We start from the raw sequence: 23,146 nt of genomic DNA, 5'->3' as shown, positions 1-23,146 counted from the left end.
TAGCAGATAAGAATCTGTCTGCCAATACAGGGGACCCGGGTTCAATTCCTGGTCTGGGAAGATTCCCCACATGCCACGGAGCAACTCTTTAGTTTAGAGCCTATGCACTCTAACTACTGAACTTGTGCCCTAGAGCCCAAAAGCCACGACTACTGAGCCTGTATCCCACAACAATTCACGCCTGCAAGCTCCAGAGCCTGTGAGCCACAACTACTGAGCCCATGTGCTGCAACTACTGAAACTCGCACACCTAGAGTCTGTGCTCTGCAACTACAGAAGCCACCACAATGAGAAGCCTGCACACTGCAACAAAGAGTAGCCCCCACTTGCTACAACTAAGAAAACCTGCATGCAGTAATGAAGATGCAGAACAGCCAAAAATAAACAAATAATTTTTTTAAAAGTCAACACATGCAAATCAATCAATATATCATAGTAACAAAAGGAAAGACAAAAATATTATAATCTTCGTAGACAGAAAGTATATGACAAAATTCAACATCCACTCACAATTTAAAAAAAAAAAAAAAAAAACTCACCAAAGTGGGTAAACAGTCAGACATGACTTAGCAACTAAACAACAAAAAGTGGGTATAAAGGTAACATGCTAAGTCACTTCAGTCGTGTCCGACTCTGTGCGACCCCACAGACGGCAGCCCACCAGGCTCCCCCGTCCCCGGGATTCTCCAGGCAAGAACACTGGAGTGGGTTGCCATTTCCTTCTCCAGTGCATGAAAGTGAAGTCGCTCAGTCATGTCCCACTCTTAGCAACCCCCTGTACTGCAGCCTACCAGGCTCCTCCGTCCATGGGATTTTCCAGGCAAGAGTACTGGAGTGGGGTGCCATTGCCTTCTCCAATAAAGGTAACATAGCCCAACAATAATAAAAACCATTTATAACAAATCAACACCCAACATAATAATCAATGTTGAAAAGCTGAAAGCATTCCCACTAAATTCAGGAACAAGACAAGAATGTCCAGTCTCACCACTTTAATTCAGCATAGTATTGGAAGTCTTAGCCACAGCAAACAGACAAGAAAAATAAATAAAAGGTGTACAAATTAGGTTGGTAGCTCAGTCAGTAAAGAATCTGCCTGCAATGTAGGAAACCTGGGTTCGATCCTTATCCTCTGGAGAAGGAAATGGCAACCCACTCCAGTATTCTCAGGGGGTTCCCAGGTGGCACAGTGGTCAAGAATCTGCCTGCCAATGCAGGAGACACAGGAGATGCAGTTTCAATTCCTGGGTTGGTTAAGATCCCCTGGAGGAAGAAATGGCAACCCACTCCAGTTATCCTTGCCTGAAAAACCCCATGGACAGAGGAGCCTGACGGGCTACAGTCCATGGCGTCACAAAGAATCAGACACGACTAAGCAACTAACACACATACACAGAGATCCTACAAAGGCAGTAAAGCAAGAGAAGAAATAATCTACGCAGACTGGAAAGGAAAAAACAAACAGGTATTAGATGTATTTATATAAGTCCAAAAGAATCTACAGATAAAATATTTTAATATAAAATTTAAAAATTTTGGCTGTGCTGGGTCTTCATTGTGATACGTGGGCTTTCTATAGTTGCAGAGCATGGGCTCTGGAGCTCATGCAGTCAGTAATTGCAGCATGTGGGCTTAGCTGCCCTGCGACATGTGGGACCTTAATTCCCTGACGAGGGATAGAACCCATGTCCCCTGCATTGGAAGGCAGATTCTTTTTTTTCTTTTATTTATTTTTAATTGGAGGATAATTGCTTTACAATATTGTGTTAATTTCTGCCATACATGAATCAGCCATAGTTATACATATGTCCCCTCCCTCCTAAACCTTTCTCCCACCTCCCACCCCATCCCACTCCTCTAGGTTGTCAGAGAAATTACCAGTTTGAGCTAAGAGTCATTCAGCAAATTCCCACTGGCTATTACATATGGTAATGTATGTTTCCACACTACTCTTTCCATTTGTCTTACCCTCTCCTTCCCCTACCGTGTCCACAAGTCTGTTTTCTATGTCTGCGTCTCCACTGCTGCCCTGCAAATAGGTTCATCGGTACTGTCTTTCTATATTCCATACATATGTGTTAATGTATGATATTTGTTTTTCTCTTTTTGACACTTTACTATGTGTAACAGGCTCTAGGTTCATCCAACTCATTAGAACTCACTCAAATATATTCCTTTTTATGGTTGCTGAGCGACTTCACTTTCACTTTTCACTTTCATGCATTGGAGAAGGAAATGGCAACCCACTCCAGTGTTCTTGCCTGGAGAATCCCAGGGACGGGGGAGCCTGATGGGCTGCCATCTATGGGGTCCCACAGAGTTGGACATGACTGAAGCGACTTAGCAGCAGCAGCAGCAGTATTCCATTGTATATATGTACCACAACTTCTTTATCCATTCATCTGTCAATGGACATCTAGGTTGCTTCCATGTCCTGGCTATGGTAAATAGTGCTGCAATGAACACTGGAGTACTTGTGTATTTTTCAGTTATGTTTTCCTCAGAATACATGCCTAGTAGTGGGGTTGCTGGGTCATTTGGTAGATTTATTCTTGGTTTTTTAACGGATCTCTATACTGTTCTCCATAGTGGCTGAATCAATTTACATTCCCACCAACACTGCAAGAGAGTTCCCTTCTCTCCACACCCTCTCCAGCATTTATTGTTTACAGATTTTTTTTGATGATAGACATTCTGACCAGAATGAGGTGATAGCTCATTGTAGTTTTGATTCGCATTTCTCTAATGAGCAATGTTGAGCATATTTTCATGTGTTTATTAGCCATCGGGATGTCTTCATTGGAGAAATGTCTGTTTAGGTATTCTGCCTGCTCACTTTTTTTTTTTTAACCTGGGGTACAAATTTTATTGTTGAAAAGATTTCTGAAAAGTTATTATAAATATCTGAATTAGAAATAATAAAAACGAGCTGAAAATCAAAACTAGCCTAAAATAAGAATATCAATTTGAGCAAGAAAAAGGTCATTCAGTTGTGTGACAGAAACAATTCAGTCATCCTTATGGGACTTTAGTAAAAGCTGCTTTTCAAAATTTACATCCAATGTTTTCCCTGTGTCTTATGAGGACAGAGAAAAGCTGATGGGGGCAGAGAGGATCAGTGAGGAGAGTGGCAGTGTTTTCTGCCCACTTTTTGACTGGGTTGTTTGTTTTTCTGATATTGAGCTGCATGAGCTGCTTGTGTATTCTGGAGATTAATCCTCTGTCAGTTGTTTCATTTGCTATTATTTTCCCCCATTCTGAAGGTTGTCTTTTCACCTTGTTTATAGTTTCCTTTGCTATGCAAAAGCTTTGGAGTTTAAGTCCCACTTATTTTTGTTTTTTGATCACTGTCTCCTGTATAATGTCATGAACCTCCATCCATAGTTCTTCAGGCACTCTATTAGATCTAATCCCTTGAATCTATTTGTCACTTCCACTGTATAATCGTAAGGGATTTGATTTAGGTCATACCTGAATAGTCTAGTGGTTTTTCCTACTTTCTTCAATTTAAATCTGAATTTGGCAATAAGGAGTTCATGATCTGAGCCACAGTCAGTTCCCGGTCTTGTTTTTGCTGACTGTATAGAACTTCTCCATCTTTGGCTACAAAGAATATAATCAATCTGATCAGTGTTGACCATCTGGTGATGTCCATGTGTAGAGTCTTCTCTTGTGCTGTTGGAAGAGGGTATTTGCTATGACGAGTGCATTCTCTTGGCAAAACTGGTAACTTTTACCCTGCTTCATTTTGTCCTCCAAGGCCAAATTTGCCTGTTACTCCAGGTATCTCTTGACTTCCTGCTTTTCCATTCCAGTCCCCTATGATGAAAAGGACAACTTTTCTGGGCGTTAGTTCTAGAAGGTCTCGTAGGTCTTCATAGAACCATTCAACTTCAGCTTCTTCAGCATCACTTGCTGGGGCATAGACTTGCATTACTGTGATGTTGAATGGTTTGCCTTGGAAACAAACCAAGATCATTCTGTCCTTTTTGAGACTGCACCCAATTGCACTGCATTTCGGACTCCTCTGATGACTATGAGGGGTACTCCATTTCTTCTAAAGGATTCTTGCCCACAGTAGTAGATATAATGGTCATTTGAATTAAATTCGCCCATCCAGTCCATTTTAGTTAAAACTCGACATTCAAAAAACAAAGTTCTTGGCACCCCGTCCTATCACTCCATGGCAAATAGATGGGGAAAGAGTGGAAACAGTGACAGACTTTATTTGGGGGGGCTCCAAAATCACTGCAGATGGTGACTGCAGCCATGTGATTAAAAGACGCTTGCTCCATGGAAGAAAAGCTATGACCAACCTAGATAGCATATTAAGAAGTAGAGACATTACTTTGCTGACAGAGGTCCATCTAGTCAAAGCTATGGTTTTTCCCAGTAGTCATGTATGGATGTGAGAGTTGGACTATAAAGAAAGCTGAACACTGAAGAATGGATGCTTTTGAACTGTGGTGTTGGAGAAGACTATTGAGAGTCCCTTGGACTGCAAAGAGATCAAATCAGTTAATCCTAAAGGAAATCAGTCCTGAATATTCATTGGAAGGACTGATGCTGAAGCTGAAACTCCAATACTTTGGCCACCTGATGTGAAGAACTGACTCACTGGAAAAGACCCTATGCTGGGCAAGATTGAAAGCAGGAGAAGAATGGGATGACAGAGGATGACATGGTTGGATGGCATCAGCGACTCAATGGACATGAGTTTGAGCAAGCTTTGGGAGTTGGTGATGGACAGGGAAGCCTGGCGTGCTGCAGTCCATGGGATGGCAAAGAGTTGGACATGACTGAGTGACTGAACTGCACTGATTTTTGTTTTTGGTTCCATTACTCTAGAAGGTGGGTCACAGAGGACCTTCCTATGATATATGTCAAAGAGTGTTCTGCCTAGGTTTTCCTCTAAGAGTTTTATAATTTCTGGTCTTACATTTAGGTCTTTAATCCATTTTGAGTTTATCTTTGTTAATGGTGTTAGGAAGTGTTCTAATTTCCTTCTTTTACACGTAGCAGTCCAGTTTTCCCAGCACCACTTATTGAAGAGACTATCTTTTCTCCAGTGTATATTCTTGCCTCCTTTGTCAAAGATAAGGCGCCCATAGGTGCATGGGTTTATCTCTGGGCTGTCTATCTTGTTCCATTGGTCTATATTTCTGTTTTGTAACAATACCATACTGTCTTGATGACTGTAGCTTTGTAGTAGTATAGTCTGAAGTCAAAGAAGGCAATGGCAACCCACTCCAGTACTCTTGCCTGGAAAACCCCATGGACGGAGGAGCCTGGTGGGCTGCAGTCCATGGGGTCGCTAAGAGTCAGACATGATTGAGCGACTTCACTTTCATGCACTGGAGAAGGAAATGGCAACCCACTCCAGTGTTCTTGCCTGGAGAATCCCAGGGGCGGCGGAGCCTGGTGGGCTGCCATCTATGGGGTCGCACAGAGTTGGACACGACTGAAGTGACTTAGCAGCAGCAGCAGCAGCAGCAGCAGCAGTCTGAAGTCAGGAAGATTGATTCCTCCAGCTCTGTTCTTCTTTCTCAAGATTGCTTTAGCTTTTTTGTTTCTACACAAATTGAATTTTTTTTTCTAGTTCTGTGAAAAATGGAAAGGCAGATTCTTAACCACTGTACCACAAGAGAAGTCCTAGAACTCTCAGTTTTGACAAAGACAGCACTTGAAAAGCAGTGGGAAAGTGATGAAATTTTCCTATTGGTACCAGGAAAATAAGATTTCTACATGAAAAAGTAATTGGACTTCTACCTCACAACCACACACAAAATTTAATACTATACGTATTATAGACCTCAATGGGAAAGGCAAAACAATTAAAGTCTTTAACAAACACACATACACACAACACGGACCTTAAAGGATAGCCATGATAAATTTAATTATATTAAATTTTAAACTTGGGTTTATTAAAATACCATTAAGAAAGTAAAAAAAGGTAATTCATTGTGTTGAGAAAGATATTTTCAACAAATAATCAACCAAATAATTCACTGTGTTGGGAAAGATATTTTCAACAAATAATCTCTTATCCAGAATATAAAAAGAAAACTGGTTCTAATTAGTCAATTAGAGGGGAGAAAGTAAGAAAATGGAATACATAAATGGAGAAAATGCTTCCACTGGTATTGCACAAAATTATCAATAAATGTATGAAGTGCTCAATACATCAGTAAAAGCAAATTGAAAGCACAATGAGATATCATTGCACATCTCCCTACCAGTGATATTCTCCCTCCCTTTCTGATATTCTGACTAATATCAGAAAGAGTTATAATACCAGCTATTTCTTGGTGCTATAGAGCAAGCAGGAATTAACACACTGCTACTAGGGATGTACACTGATGCAATAACTTTTCTATTTTAAAGTTAAAAATGTTTTTCTAGAAGATCACACAAAAGTTGGGAAGGGAAGGAAGAATGTTAACTCGCCTACATCAAAATCTGGGCTGAGAAGGGATAAAGAGCTGCTTACGGAAACTAGCAGCTGGAGCAAACCACAGAGATCAAGATAGTACCCAGCCAACAGACCAGCAGCCTGGATCAGCCAACTTTATGATCACTTGTGGAGTTCAGCAGGGACGACAGAGGTGCTGGCTCCAGCTTTTCTGGAAGGGAAAAGCTGAAGTTCACTCTTCAACAGGTTCCTGGTTGTCTTGTGCTCCTCTCAGTCACTGCCATAGAATTCTTCATGACCACACTCTGCCTGGTGTCCTCATCCAGGCAGGGTTTGAGCTGGGTGTGTAAAAGCCTTTGACACGACATCTCTTAAAGAAGGTATGCTTTGTGTGTTGAACTTGTATGTGTATGAGATTACACTCTTGGATCCCCTCAGGAGACTGAAGCAAGAAGCTGGAACAACAAAGTCCCTATTCTGCTGCTTCTTGCAAATGCTGCAGATAGAGTCAAAGACTGGCAAGACGGCTGAGGCCCAAACTTCAAAACAAACTGCTCCCAGGGTCAGCCTCTTCAGGGTTTCACCAGGGTCCCCATCCACCCCGCCCCCTTGGCAAGGGTGGGGGGGAGGGTCGCAGGGTTGGGGGATTGGATTCCTGTACTATTGTGCTCATTCCTTGGTCAGCAGGTGCCAGTCTCAGACTGAGGTCTCTGCCTGACCGTCTCTATCCAACTCCTGCCCCAGCATCCCTCAAAGTCCACATGACTCCCCACCCTGGGGGCCACAGAAAGGCAAAGGAAGTGAGCTGTGTGAGGAATGCATTGTTTGGGGACAAGGCTCTTTTGCATAGCCCAGCCTGGCCACAGGACCAACAGTCCCTGGCTGAAAAATCACACAGCTCCGTAAACAGAGTGTGCTCAGTCCCACGACCAGGCTCATGTGGGAGCCAGTCTGGCTGGAGAGGCAGGAAGCCTGGCTGAGGAAACCCAGAAATACCATTAGCACTGTTGGCTCAGCTGGAAGACCATCCAGTTCCCAAAATGACCTGGCTAAGAGGCAAGGAGATCAATGCCAGAACTCACACTATACTCCACTGCTAACTCCCATGCTCAGCATCAAGATTCAGGTTCTGCAGTAATCACAATGGACCCTACTGCAGTCAGTCTACCCCATATTTCCTCTGGCCCCTGCAGCCCTCCTTCTCTGCTCTGCTACAGTTGAGTAGAACTACGCACTACTCTGATGTGTTTCATTGTGTCATGTCCTGTTGTGTTTCACTGTGGTGTGAAAACTCCCTGTCCAGGTACCTCTAAGGTCTCAACTATGAGAAGCCCCCAGGCCCTACTTGGCCCTCAGGAAAGGCCTGTTTCCCCTATGCCTCTGTTCCCTGGCTCATTTTGCTTGGTCCTCACGCCGACCCCTCTGCTGCTCACCTACCATTGATCATCCCCCTATCTGAAGCTAGCTCACCATGGAGATCTCCCCAAGTGTTCCCTCCCCTCCATCCTCCAGCACAGACATCTCTAACAGCAACCAGGTGTCAGATTAACTCCTGACTCAATCCACCCCCAGGCCTCAGGGCCACCTTCTGCCCAGATACTTGGCATAGACAATGGTTTACACTTGCTCTTGAGTATCCTCACCTGGTGGCCTCTTTGCTATATCACATGCTGCCCCTCTGGTCCTGTGTTTGTTCTGGACCTCTCTTTGCTGCTGGGCACAGGCAGGAATAAAAACTCATCACCCTTCCCCTACAATCTCAGCTCTGACACCAGCTATGGTGGTACAGGGGAGACCAAGCTTTGTTTCTTTTCTTGGCATCCTCATTCCCCACCATACACTTTTACCTGGAGAAAGCTGGAGGGAATTTATAAAAGAAAACCTACCCTGTTACCCATCTACAGAGAGCTGCACCCCAAGCAGTGCTGGTATGCCTTTCCTAGCCCATCCTCATCACCGTATTCCCAGGTGTCCTCCCTCGGCCTAGAGACTTTCAGGGCCAACCCGCTGTGGTTCAGTCTCTCGACCCCAAACTTTACCTGAGTTCTCACTGCCGGTCTGAACTACACTTTCCAAACCCCTCAAAGCCCATTTCTTCTTTCTCTATAACTCAGGTTGCTATCAGCAAACTACCCTCTAGCTTCTTCTCAGAATGTTCCCTTCACTCTCTTTTGATAAGTAAACTTGCCATATTAAGGCAGGTATGTTTACACAAAGATGTGCATAATCAAAATAAGGAAGAAATACCTGTAACTATTACAGTCATTATTTCTGCAACTGCTCATGTGATCATCAGTTCAGTTTAATCGCTCAGTCATGTCTGACTCTTTGCGACCACATGGACTGCAGCACACAACTTCCCTGTCCATCACCAACTCCAGGAACTTGCTCAAAGTCATGTCCATCGAGTTGCTGATGCTATCCAACCATCTCATCCTCTGTAGTCCCCTTCTCCTCCACCTTCAATCTTGCCCAGCATCAGGGTCCTTTCCAATGAGTCAGTTCCTCACATCAGGTGACCAAAGTATTGGAGTTTCAGCTTCAGCATCAGTGGCCTGCCACAGGGGTAAGGGCTCTGGGTGCAGCAGACCTGGGTATGGCATAAGCCCTTTTAGAGGAGGTCGCCATTAACCCCACCATAGAGCCGCCAGAACTTCCACAGGACTGGGGAAACAGACTGTTGGAGGGCACAAACAGAACCTTGTGTGCACCAGGACCCAGGAGAAAGGAGCAGCGACCCCACAAGAGACTGACCCAGACTCTCCAGCGGAGGCGTGGGTCGGCAGTGCCCTGTTGCAGGGTCAGGGGCAATGAGTGAGGCAGTGCACGCACAGGACCTTTTGAAGGAGGTCACCATTATCTTCATTACCTCCACCATAGTTTGGCCTCAGGTCAAACAACAGGGAGGGAACACAGCCCCGCCCATCAACAGAAAATTGGATTAAAGATTTACTGAGCATGGCCCTACACACCAGAACAAGACCCAGTTTCCCCCTCAGTCAGTCTCTCCCATCAGGAAGCTTCCATAAGCCTCTTATCTTGATCCATCAGAGGGTAGACAGACTGAAAACCATAATCACAGAAAACTAACCAAACTGATCACGTGGACCACAGCTTTGTCTAACTCAATGTAACTATGAGCCATGCCTTGTAAGGCCACCCAAGATGGATGGGTCATGGTAGAGAGTTCTGACAAAACATGGCCCACTGGAGAAGGGAAGGACAAACCACTTCAATATTCTTGCCTTGAAAACCCCATGACAGCATGAAAAGGCAAAAAGATAGGACACTGAAACATGAACTCCCGAGGTTGGTACGTGCCCAGTATACTACGGGAGATCAGTGGAGAAATAACTCCAGAAACAATGAAGAGACAGAACCAAATCAAAAACAACAGTCAGTTGTAAATGTGACTGGTGATGGAAGTAAAGTCTGATGCTGTAAAGAGTAATACTGCATAGGAACCTGGAATGTTAGGTTCATGAATCAAAGCAAAATGTAAGTGATCAAACAAGAGATGGTAAGAGTGAACATTGACATTTTAGGAATCAGTGAACTAAAATGGGCTGGAATGGGTGAATTTAACTCAGATGACCATTGTATCTACTACTGTGGACAGGAATCCCTTAGAAGAAAAGGAGTAGCCATCATAAACAAGAGAGTCTGAAATGCAGTACTTGGATGCAATCTCAAAGACAACAGAGTGATCTCTGTTTGTTTCCAAGGCAAACCATGTGATCATAGCTAGTATTTATAATTCTGTTTTTAACTACATTTCCACTACCCTACTCCATATGCCTTTTGCTCTCAGAAAACACCTTGGCTTGTCATTCTTCTTTCCCTGCAGAGTGACACAGACTTTCATTTCTGAAGGGTCTGGGACATTAGTAGTTCTGTCTATAGTAGGGAGGTGTAGTTTTCCATTAATTTTACCACATATGTAAGGTACACCTAATACAATAATATACAATATAAGGGAGCACTAAGAGATGCCACAGGAGATCTCCTGTGTTCCAGACATACTTCTCCTCACTCTCGTTACATAATAGGAACAGACTTTTCCCTCTATAATTAAAACCAATCACCCCAGTCACCACAATAACCTCTTCTTGGCCTGGTCAGTGGGATCGGAGACCACATTGGCCAAGAAGCAGTCTCAAATTAGTTGTGTCCCCCAGTGAAAGTATTCCTCCATTGAGAACTAAAACTTCCAAATCCCAAAGTTTCAGGGACAGAAAGCAAAAAAAAAAGTGTTGCTATTGGATCACTGGGGGTAATAGAGAAGACAACCCTCAATTGTCAAGACTCATGAATCCAGGTTGTATGGGAAAAAACCTGCAAGAAGACCCAAGAAGTGGTGATATGCCTCCTCCAGCCAGGGGATGGGTTATTCAGACATTGATTGCTGACTTAGAGCACACACCGCATCCTGGAGGCCACTGCGCCAGCCCTACAAGGTGCTCTTACCCAGCCAGCACCATGTATGTCTGAGTCTTCAAAAGGCTATGCAAAATACTCTCAACTGCTTCTGGTTGAGGGGAAACATGGAAATCCCAGTAATGTCAATGAGCATGCAACAACTAGCACACTACATCTGCTGTAAAGTGAGTCCTTGGTCAGAGGGGATGCCGGCTAGGATACCACTGACGTCAAGTAAAGCACTTCCTAACCTAAGATGGTCTAAACCTTCATGCAACCGGTAGTCCCAGCAGTGGCCAGAGCAACAGGTGAGGCTGACATGATTCAAAGTGGCACACAAAGTGGACACAGTGAGGAAGGAGCAGGTGAGACCAATTGAGAGAGTAACACTGAAACATATATATTACCATATGTAAAACAGATAGCCAGTGAGAATTAGCTGTATGACTCAGGGAGCTCAAATCCAGGGCTCCGTGACAAACTAGAGGGGTGGGATAGGGTGGGAGGTGGGAGGGAGGTTCAAGAGAGAGGAGACATATGCATACCTACCACTGATTCTTGCTGATGTATGGCAGAAATCAACATAGTATAGTAAAGCAATTATCCTCCAATTAAAATTAAAAAATAAAGTGGCATATGAGAGATGTTTGGTACCCACCTTTTTCTCTTTCCTCTTTCTCCTCCCCAGATCATCTCATGGATATTATTAAGCTGAAACACTGTCTTTATGGTATGAACTCTCAAGTTTGTACCTTCAGTCTATGAGTTCCAAACTCCTAACTAACTGCCTACTTGAAATCTCCCACTGGATGTTTTCAATACTTCTGATCTATTAATAGTTTGTCCAAAGTCCAAAATGTAACTCCTAATTTCCCCCAAAATAACCTGTATCCTCCTAACCATGAGAAAGTCTTCTTCATCTCAATAAATAGTATCCCAGAACCTAGATTTCCCCCTTTCCCTTACCATTCACATCAAATCCACCAGATTTCCTATAAAATCTGTATCTAAAGCCTACCTTATCTCTATCATCTTCTCTCAGGATACTCCACCATGACCTTGGTGGAGAAATCTCTCCCCAGAGGAGGACAAGGCAATGCCCATCTGCATGACCTCCCCAATAACCACTTCAGTGCAGATGTGGGAACAAAAGTCAAGTGGTGAAGCCTGAGGACCAAGGGGGAAGATGTGAAAGTGGAGCCAGAGAGAGTAGTCAAGTCTTCTAAGGAGTTTTGCTGTGAAGGGAAATAAGGTCAGTACAATTGCCACCCCCACCCCAGGGGCGGGGAGGCATCAGCGTCCCACTCTGCTCTCAGGATCACTGAGACTGTTCCCAAAGTTAGCCCTCAGCCTTATCATCTCTACACAAAATACCCCAACACCCTCAATCACACCATCTCCCCCAAGTCAAGGCAGATTTTCCCCCCAGGGTCAGCATGACTCTTCCACACTAGGACTAGAGAACAGGCAAAGAAATGGAGGTGTGAAAGGGGAGCCTGACATAGCAGGGCACAGAGAGGAAGTTGTGAATGGAGGGATGAGGGTATCGTTTCTGAATGAGGAAATTTCCATGCCCTGGTCTAGCCTCAAGGATAATGGTTCCTGGCGGAGACCCACACAGCTCAGGAATAAGGCCAACACTCAGGCCCCACATCCAGGCTCAGACTGAGAACAGGACTGGGTAAAAAGAGGGAAGAAGCCTGGCTGGGAATTTGGAACACCTTATTCACTCTCTTGGCTCAACTCAGAGGTCATCAGGTTCTGTGGGATAAAAGGCAGGTAAGGCAAATGTCTCAAGCAGGGTGATGTCCCTGGCCTCCAGCCACTGCCACTCCTGCAGTGTCCCCAGCGCTGGGGTATAATCCTTCCCCTGGGCCAGGCACTGTCATAGAAAAGTGTTTTACCTGTCTGCGTCATCAAAGTGAAGTTATGTGTGTGGCTGTTAACTTCAGGCGTGTGCGGTGAGGTTCATGAGGCCATCACGAAGCCTGTGGTAGGGCAGGCATGTGACAGATGCCTGAGACACTGGAGGTACACCCCCTGCACAGCAGTCATGGACAAGCATGTATACTGGGTACGGGCTGATGGGGTGATGGGTGAGGGGTTGGACAAACAGGTGAGGGTGGCAGGTACAAAACACCACCCCTGAGCACTTCCTTCTGAGCTGCCAGAGTGTGTCAGGGCAACAATCACCCAGTTGGACAGTCCAGAGTGGCCTCACATCCTCAGGGAGTGCACCAGCCCTCTCTGCCCTGCAGAGTGACCCTCCTGCTTCGAAAGGACCCTCCAGATGTCACCACCCCCTCAGCTGAGGGAGGACAGTGCAGCAGAGTTCTCAGGGCCAGAGAAGGAAGGAAGATGGAAGGGGAAAAGCAGAGGTCCAGTTCCCTAGGCCCACATCTATCAGCTGCCATCATCCTTGTGTCTCTGTCTCTAGGAAGAAACTCTCCTAAAAGAGCACTCTGGCCTTAGGTCCAGTATTCCTGCCTGGAGAATCCCCATGGACAGAAGAGCCTGGCAGGATACAGTCCACGGGGGCACAAAGAGTCTGACACAACTGAGTGACTAAGCACAGCATACAGCAAGTCCTCAGACCTTGCTCTGTTACCCCAGCAGTCTGTTCATACTGCATTTCCCTTGAGCCTCCAGCCCATCCCACAGCCCCCACACCATGTCTCTCTCAGACACATGGAGCAGAGTCAGCTGGACACACCCTATCACAACCCCATAGTCATGTGCATATAATCACATGTACCCTGTCACACACACATGATCTCAAACACACTTGTAGACACACACACAAATTCTGAGACAGATGGGCTCTTTCACTCACATAGTCACACACACTCCAAGTCTCATATGTCCCCACAAACACACACTCCCATACTCCCAACAGAGGATTCAACACACACACACACAATTAAATTCTCACATCTCAAGTCTTATGTCTGTCACATGAGACCCATGCACTCTACCAGTCAGAAGCCCCCCACACACTAACACCTGTAGATACACACACCCCAACAAAATGTCCCTTTCATTCACTATACTCCCCTAGACACTTGGGGCATCAGTCTGCAATGCCCTTCCCTCTCCCATTCTTAGTGGCCTGAATTCCTTAGTGGCCCCTGAGACACTGGAGGCATGGGGAGAGGAATCCCCAAGCCTGGGCAACAGGACCCCCGAACCCACAATTCAGGCCCAACACCCGCTGCAGGTAGCTCAGGTCATGTTCCCAGCTAAGCCCCAGGACCAGGAATTTAAGGAACACACCACCCACAGGCAAGAGGAGTTTGCAGGTCCCCAGCTGGACCCTGCGACCTGCAGCCCTCATTGGAGGGGGCATACCCAGCTGCCGTGCTCCTCCCTCCCCTCAGAGGCCATCTAAAACTCTCACCAACCCATGGATGTCAAGAACAAATTTCTCATCAAGGGCACGGACAACTACATGCAGCCCACTGGTGAAAACAGCCCATGAAGCTGGGAGTCAGCACAGCCTCACAACTCCAGGACTGTGTGGCCAGCACAGCCCCTGTTTAACTCAAACAATCATCCATCTCTCATCAAGAAGTGTCAGAGTAGATGCATAGCTGCCCAGGATGGTGACCATGGGGTGCTAAGTCTCTTAGTCTTGCTTAGTCTTTCCTCTCTGATACCCCTATATTCCTTGCTTTCCTTCCTGTGAGATCCCTCTCATCAGCTTCCCAACCCTTCCCTCAGGTACACATCAATGACATGGGCTCCAACTAGAACCCTGGTTGCTGCCCAGGCTGCCTATCCAGACTGGCAAGTGTCCGCATTGGCCCCCGGGGCAGCCCCAGTCCTTCTCTGGCTGCTGCTCTGCTGCTGCTCCTTCCTTCCTGCAGGCTGTGCCAATTCAGGGCCAGGCCCAGTGAGTCACTGACCGCCCCCTCCCACCAAGACCTATACCTCTGCAGGGCAAGGCTGGCTGACACACTTTGCATGCCATTCATCAAACTTTGGCTTGTGTGTTTTAGTTAAAGTGGGAAGTGGTGGGTACTAACCTCAGAAGGAAAGGTGGGAGTGGCTAGCCTACTGTCAAGACAGGCATCTGGCAGCCTAATCTGCTGCCCCCACCCCCACCTCCCTCCTTCTGTAACTTGATCTTCTATCTCCATCTTCAGCATTGGCCCTGACATCTGGAATGGATAAAAGGCCACAATGGTGCAACTACAGGAAGCTAGGGAGAACCAGCAAGGCACTAACCCTTGAGTCCTATTCTGTAAGAGCAACGGTCATGATTCAGGTTCCTGAGCCACGCAAGACCAAGGATGCCCCTGCCTCTCTTTAAAGTCGTTATTTTTGGAACAATTAACATCTCAGAAAAAAAGCATTTAAATTAAATGTAATGTTTTCCTGTAATTTTTATATTAAACAAGTTGTCCTGAAATCATATGCATCCCAGAACTTCACACATCTATGCATTTCTTGTCAAATGTAGGTAGATGATAAACACAATGCATAAAACATTCTTGAATTTGGAGTAGGTTTCTTCTTATCTTATTTACCTTATTAAAGTGCAGCTCATGGGTTCATCATGAAATCAACAGCCAAAACCAGATTGACAGTGAAGGCAAAACTTGACCTGCCTCCACAGCCTTCCCATGCAAACCAGGAGAAAAGCAAACAAACCATCACCCCATTATTTTTTATCGTTCTGGAGTTCTAACCAATAAAACAGGGTCAGAAAAAGAAGTGAAGTAAGATCCAAACCATAAAGGATTAGTGATATCAAATAGTTTTCATAAATGACAAATATTAACTGCATTCTAGAAGGAATTACTAGGGATTAAAAGGATTAAAATTATTCCAAGAGTAATTTAAAATTGGAAAGTATTTCAAACCAAAATTCTTATACTTTTTTTTTCTCTTTTGAGACAGCATATTAAAAAGCAGAGACATCACTTTGCCAACAAAGGTCTGTCTAGCCAAGGCTATAGTTTTCCTAGTGGTCATGTATGGATGTGAGAGTTGGACTATAAAGAGAGCTGAGTGCCAAAGAATTGATGCTTTTGAATTATGGTGTTTGAGAAGACTCTTGAGAGTACCTTGGACTGCAAGGAGATCCAACCAGTTCATCCTAAAGGAGATCAGTCCTGGGTGTTCATTGGAAGGACTAATGTTGAAGCTGAAACTTCAATACTTTGGCCACCTGATGCAAAGAGCTGACTCATTTGAAAAGACCCTGATGTTGGGAAAGATTGAGGGCAGGAGGAGAAGGGGACAACAGAGGATGAGATGGTTGGATGGCCTCACCGACTCAATGGACATGGGTTTGGATGGACTCCGGGAGTTGGTGATGGACAGAGAGGCCTGGCATGCTGCGGTTCATGGAGTCGCAAAGAGTCAGACATGACTGAGTGACTAAACTGAACTGAACTGAATGTGATAAACTGATTTTGAAAGTTCTTCAAGAGTAAATGCTTAAGAGGACTTTCCAGGTGGCTCAGTGTTACATACAGAATCCTCCCCCTGTCAATGTGGGAGATGAAGGAAATGTGTGTTCAATCCCTGGGTCAGAAAGATCCCCTGGAGAAGGAAATGACAACCCATTCCAGTATTCCTGTCTGGGAAATCCCATGGACAGAGGAGCCTAGCAGGCTACAATCCATGAGGTCACAAAGAGTCAGACATGACTTAGTGACTAACCACCACCACCACCACTACCCAGGGATAAGTGAGGGTGCCAGGAAAACTACGGTTATTATCATACTGCTAATGGAAATGACAACAGGCACAAATGATCTGGCGGGTAAGATGGCAGTGTGTCTCAAAATCATCACAAATCTGAAAACTCTTCAAACTACCATTTCCACCTTTAGGACTTTATCCCAGAGAAATAATTAAGACTAGAAACAAACCTTAGGTTCCATATCATTTATCACTACTGATTTACAAAACAATGTTTTAAATGCCCAGTAGAAAAGCAGACAGTGTTTTTATAAGAAGTAAATTATTTAAATTTTCCTAATGGGCTGCATAAATTACATGTTACTTTGTACTGGGTGGGCCAAAAAGTTCATTCAGGTTTTTTTCACAAGCTGTTATGGAAAAACCCCAAGGAACTTTCTGACTAATCCGATAGGAAGACAATCATAAAGTGAGAATCCTATTTAATTGTTTTAAAAAGTATGCCAAGGTCCTTGCTTGGAAAAAGTTTGGGAACCACTGCCAGAGTGTCGATTTTATAGAAGCATTTCTCTAGATAATATGCCACTGTAGACTGGAAGTACAAGGGTATGTACTGGGGCAGTACATACTCCTATTCAGTCCAAATCTTCAGGACCCTCAGGAATTGTTAGTCCTGGAAGGCACAGTGATGGGGGGAGGGGTGGGTTTCACTTACTGTTTCCCAGGCTGAGCTTCTTGTCTCCACAGTGCCAGGCAACAACTCTCAGAGTCAATCATCCTGGATTCATCTCCAGGGTCCTGGCCACGCCAGGCCAATAGGAAGGCAGCCCAAAATGGAAGCATGTACATGCAAGGGCACCCATGGCAGCATGTCAACATACCACTAAAAGCAAAATCATATAGACTTCCAGTTACAGAGGATGGGCTGAACACCTTCATTCATGTTCTCTCTCACCAGTGACCAAACCAGATAAAGGAATACTAAAACTGACAACCTCACAAAGCAAAGACAATGCGAAGGTGTTCATTACAGGACTTGAAATTTCAACAAAATGACGAAGAAGAGTGGGAGGAGGATGTTGAAGGGAAAGCTTATTATTGTTTAGTCACTAACTGGTGTCTGACTCTGCGACTCCATAGATTGTAACCCAAGAGGCTCCTCTGTCCATGGGATCTCCCAGGCAAGAATACTGGAGTGGGTTGCCATTTCCTTCTCCAGGGGATCTTCCTGACCCAGTGACTGAACCCACATCTCCTGCATTGGCAGGCAGATTCTTTACCACTGAGCCACCAGGGAAGGCCTGGGAGAGCTTAGCATGACTCAAAAAAGATAAAGTGCTCCAAACATGGGGAAGGATAGGGACATAGCTGATCTACTCCCACAGACTGCCACAGGGGATGAGTGTGTTGTAAATGTGGGGTCTTTAAGGACCATTTCAACAAGGCTGCAAAAATTATACTCAAAGAGGCATATGAAATCAAAGGATTTATTAGTATTATACTCATAGGTCTCAGAGTGAGAACAGCATACCTCCTAGGGGGCCACATGGGAGGAGCACCAGGAGAACAGGTTCCACCAAGCATGACCGAGGACCAATGGATAAGTGCCATAACTGGGGGGTCAGGACAGAGTACACAAGCGAAAGGTGTGAGCAGATTTCAGTGATGCATTTGAATGTTTCTAGGTTACAGTCATGGAAGGGCAGGAAGGGAAACTTATGGAGTAGACCAGCTTTATCATTCTACAGTCTGCTTGTGACGATGCTGAGGCATCAGGGAAATATGAAATTTTAAAGTATTGTAACACAATGAACCCTGTTATGCCTCAGAATTAACTATACTAAACAGATGGATGAAAGTTATCACTTGGGTTGTGGAGATATTAAAAGTGAAGGGGACAGTTTGACTTAACCACCAAAGTCAAATTTGTTAAGGTGACAACCAGGAAGAGTTCTACTAAGCAAATGATAAGAATTTAGAATCATCACATACAAGGGAACCCACATAAGGTATCAGCAGGCCAGGAGAGACGGGAATGATGTATTTAAATTGATGGAAAGAAAAATAACCAACAAAATGGACAAATTCCTAGTAACACACAACCTACCAAAACTGAATTATGAAGAAAGAGAAAATATAAATAGCTAAGGAGATTGAATAAGTAATCAAAAATCTTTCAACACAGAAAATCCAAGGATCAGCTAGATTCATTGGTGAATTCTACCAAACATTTAAAGAATTAACACTAATCCTTCTCAGATTCTTCTCAAAAATTGAAGTGGAGGGAATGCTTCCAAAAACATTCTATAGGCCAACATTACCCTTATAAAGACACAAGAAAACTACAGGCCAATATCCCTGACATAGATGCAAAATTTTCAATAAAATATTAACAAGCCAAATTCAACAGTACATTAAGTGAATTATATGCCATAAACTGTGGCATTTATCTCTAGAATACAAGGATGATTCAATATAATGCAAATAATTTCCCCAATTAATAAAAGATAAAAATCATATGATCATCTCAAGAGATGCAGAAAAAGGATTTGATGAACTTCAACATCCTTTCATGATTAAAAACTCTCAACAAATTAAGTATACAGAAAGGGTACCTTATCATAATAAAGGTCATACATGACAAGCCCACAGTTAACATCAACTCAATGGTGGAAAAAAATGAAAGCTTTTCCACTAAGATGAGGAACACAACAAGTTGCTTAGACATACCACTCCTATTCAACACAGTACTGGAAATACTAACTAGAGCAATGAGGTCAGAAAAAAACATCCAATTTAGAAAGGAAGAAGTAAAACTGTCTCTCTTGGCAGTTTTGATATGATCTTATCTCTAGAAAATCCTTAAGACTCCACCAAAAAGCTGTTAGAACTAATCAATTCAGTACAGTTGCAAAGTAAACAACATACAAAATCAGTTGCATTTCTACATACTAACAATGACCTATCTGAAAACAAAAGCACACAATCCCATTTATAATAGCACTGAAAACACAATAATTAGGAATAAAATCTAACCAATGAAATGAAATACTATAAGCCATTGATGAAATAAATTGAAGATACAAATAAACAGATATTTTGTGTTCATGGGTCAGAAGAATTAATATTGTTAAAATTATCACCCAAATAAAAATATCACCCAAAGCTAACTATAAATTTAATCCCAATCCCTATCAAAATTCCAATGGCATTTCTCACAAAAACAGAAAAAGTAACCCTAAAATTCATATGGAGCCACAAAAGATCATGAAGAGCCAATGCAATCTTGAGAAAGAGGAAAAGAGTTGGAAGCATCTCACTTCCTGATTTCAAACTATACTACCAAGCTATAGCCACCAAAAACACTATGGTACTGACATAGAAACAGACACACAGACTCATAGAATAGAATCAAGAGCCCAGAAACAAACCTATGCACATAAGATCAACTAACATTTGGCAAAGAAGTCATGAATACTCAATGGGGAAAAGATAGATACTTCTATTATTATAGATGCTCTTAGAAAAACTGGATATTTATATGCAAAAGAATGAAATCAGACACCTATCGTATACCAGTCACAAAAATTAACTCAAAAGGGGTTAAAGACTTAAAGGTAAGGCCTAAAACTGTAAAACTTCCAGAAGAAAACATAAGATATTACAGAACACTTGATCTGTGGCATAGAAGAGAGAAAAGAGGTTAAGTAAAAATGCTGTAGTCCTGAATTTGAATTGGAAGTATCAGCATGATTGACACATGCAATCATGTGACTGTATATATAATATGGATTAGATGTAATATGGGAGAAATAGAAGTAAAAATGCTGTAATCTTAAATTGGGATAGGATGGAAATTATTACAACCACCGTTTTGAAAAATGATTTCACAATATCTAGAAAAGTGAAATATTACATATACCCTAGGATTCATTGGTATATATCCTACAGAAACTCTTGAATATGTGAAACAAGATAATAATGTATAATAACATGCATATATATGTTCTCTACAAAACAGAAACTACCCAAAATACCCACACTTAACAATATGATGGTTAAATCACTTATGTTGTCTTCATCAATGGAATATTACCCAGCAATCAAAACCAATGACTACACCAACATGTAATCCTGGATGAATCCCTAAAATGCAAGGTTGAGCAGAGGAAGTAAACACAGAAGATAACATTTAGATAAGTCAATTAATATAAAACCCCAAAGCATTCAATACTTAACAGTAAATTGTTTAAGGATACATAAATAGGTGGAAGAACTACACAGAGAAGTAAAGGAGGGAGCAACACATGATTTAGCATGAGAGGGTAACTAAAGGGGGTGTATTCAGAGCAGGGCACATGGACGGTGGTGCTGGTTATGTTTCATCTCTCCAGCTAGTGAGAGGGTAAGCAGCAGGAGGAAATAAACTGCAAGCGGCAAACGTTTTTTTTTTCTTTCTCTGCACAAAATTAAGAGAGGCTTCTTTTGATTCTGTGTTGACGGCATCTGGTTCTGCCTTGAGCTAACCAACACATGTTTCTTATGGAAATGTTTTTTTTAAGCTATGATGATGAAACTATGTATTTACCTTGGAATCTGCCTTTCTTCACAATGGTTCCTAACTTTTTCTTTTCTCAAAGCTTGGGCTGATAATGGCTCAACAAACCAGTATTCTGTCAATTGTTTGATGGCCAGGGGATGACACACCTTGTGCCATCCCACCTCAAAAATGCATAATGTGGGACAGGGGCCTGGTAAAACTCCCTCAGCTTTGAGGTGTCTCTCTTATCCAATTAATAGCTTTCTAACAGACATAAAACACTTTGCTAAAAACCAGCAAGCAGGCCCTCTTCCTGTCCCCTTCTGATGTCTATGTCAGAAGCTTTCACTATCTCTATTATACTTTAATAGAACTTTGCTACACAAAAAGTTCCAAGTAGCCAAGTCTTGTCTCTGATCCCAGATCAAAATCCTCTCCTCTGGAGGTCACAAATCCCACACACATAACACACAGTCACGTAACACACGGCTCACAGCAGCAAACTTCCATCCTGAGGGCTCATCTGAGATCTCCAAGACAAGGTAAGGACGCTTGGAGCTCTAGTTCTTTGCCCTCCTAGTAAACACATTTTCTGCTGTACTTTACTAACTCTACGGTGTGCCTATGTGTGTGAAAGCAGCATGAAAGAGACGTGGATTTAGCCACGAAGCAAGCATTGAGCCCTGCTCTGTGGTTTCATGGTGCCTTATAATGACTGAAGGCAGCCCCAAAAAGGGGAGCGTTGTCGGGGGTTTATATTGACTTGCCAATGCCAAGAGGCACCCAACGTTCCTGCGAGGGAAGCGGCCAGAAAAGGGTGAAGCATGTGGACCGAACATTCCTTTCTCGGTTACCTTTTCCTGGTCTTTTTGACCATTTTGTAACTGCCTGAGGAATTAGAAAGTGAAAGTGAAGTCGCTCAGTCGTGTCCGACTCCTTGCGACCCCATGGACTGTAGCCTGCCAGGCTCCTCTGTCCATGGATTTTCCAGGCAATAGTACTGGAGTGGATTGCCATTTCCTTCTCCAGGGGAATCTTCCTGACCCAGGGATCGAACCCAGGTCTCCTTCATTGTAGACAGACACTTTACCGCCTGAGCCACCAGGGAAGTCCTAATTAGAACTGCTAGCCAAACCTGTTGGATCACAGACTTTCAAGGGACTTGCAATCCACAATGTTGGTTGTTGTATCGCGCACTACAGACAAGAGCATGTTCAGTAGCTGGATGGAGCTCTATCTCCCAGAATGTCTCTCAGGCTAGAAGTTGCTCTCTTAGCTGCCTGCCTCAGAGGGTAGCAACCTGAAAGTGAGTCTTTATGACAGCTGTGTCTCTGATCTATATGGATAGTAGCACCGCTGGTGACCATGAGGTTTTTGAGGACATAGATCGGGAATCCCAGGATCTGGTCAGATTGGAAGTGCAATGGGCTTCTTCCTTTGGTAAAGCTAGCTCTTAGCGGGCCAGAGAAGGCTCGCTAGTGGCTTTGGAAGGATTGGCTTAATAGCTCGAGGACAAAAATCACTTTATCCTCGCTAGCTAGCCCTTGACCACCTCTTCTGTTATCACACATACTGGTGTAGTGACACTCAGAAGGGACACCTTTGATTTTATGTTCATCCTCTGGGATCATATGCAAAGGGCAGTCAGAAAGGCTGAGAAACAGCCACACAAGCTGTTGCCTCTCCATGAAGCACCCACCAGGAAAAATAACCCATCTATGACGGTTAATAATCCCTTTTCTTATCAAGAAATACAAAGAATCAAGGAAGAACTGGGAGACTATTTGGAGGACCCAGAAAAATATGTTAGAGCCTTAAGGGTGTTACTCTGCTTTATGATCTTACTTGGAAGGATGTGATGTATCAGTTCAGTTCAGTCACTCAGTCGTGTCTGACTCTCTGCAACCCCATGGACCACAGCACACCAGGCCTCCCTGTCCATTACCAAATCACAGAGTCCACCCAAACTCATGTCCCCTGAGTTGGTGATGTTATTCAACCATCTCATCCTCTGTTGTCCCCTTCTCCTCCTGCCCTCAATCTTTCCCAGCATCAGGGTCTTTTCAAATGAGTCAGTTCTTCGAGTCAGGTAGCCAAAGTATTGGAGTTTCAGCTTCAAC

At 43.8% G+C, this 23,146-nt stretch overlaps 1 protein-coding gene across 3 annotated transcripts in view; it reads right to left on the bottom strand.

Annotated features, from left to right (window-relative positions):
- The window catches only part of WTIP (WT1 interacting protein), an 80,501-nt gene that overhangs the window by 14,930 nt on the left and 42,425 nt on the right, over positions 1 to 23,146 (bottom strand). For all 3 annotated transcript variants that reach the window (XM_086351786.1, XM_086351787.1, XM_086351789.1), the window contains one exon: positions 540 to 23,146. This exon is cut by the window's right edge and continues 16,912 nt beyond it. The gene's annotated coding sequence lies outside the window, so the exon portion shown is untranslated. The remainder of the gene's footprint in view (positions 1 to 539) is intronic.

Source organism: Bos grunniens, chromosome 18, assembly GCF_055505025.1.
Source record: "Bos grunniens cultivar Pamir isolate PY7600 chromosome 18, Bosgru_T2T1.0, whole genome shotgun sequence".
Lineage (NCBI taxonomy): Eukaryota > Metazoa > Chordata > Mammalia > Artiodactyla > Bovidae > Bos > Bos grunniens.
This window is presented reverse-complemented; position numbering and strand designations above follow the sequence as displayed.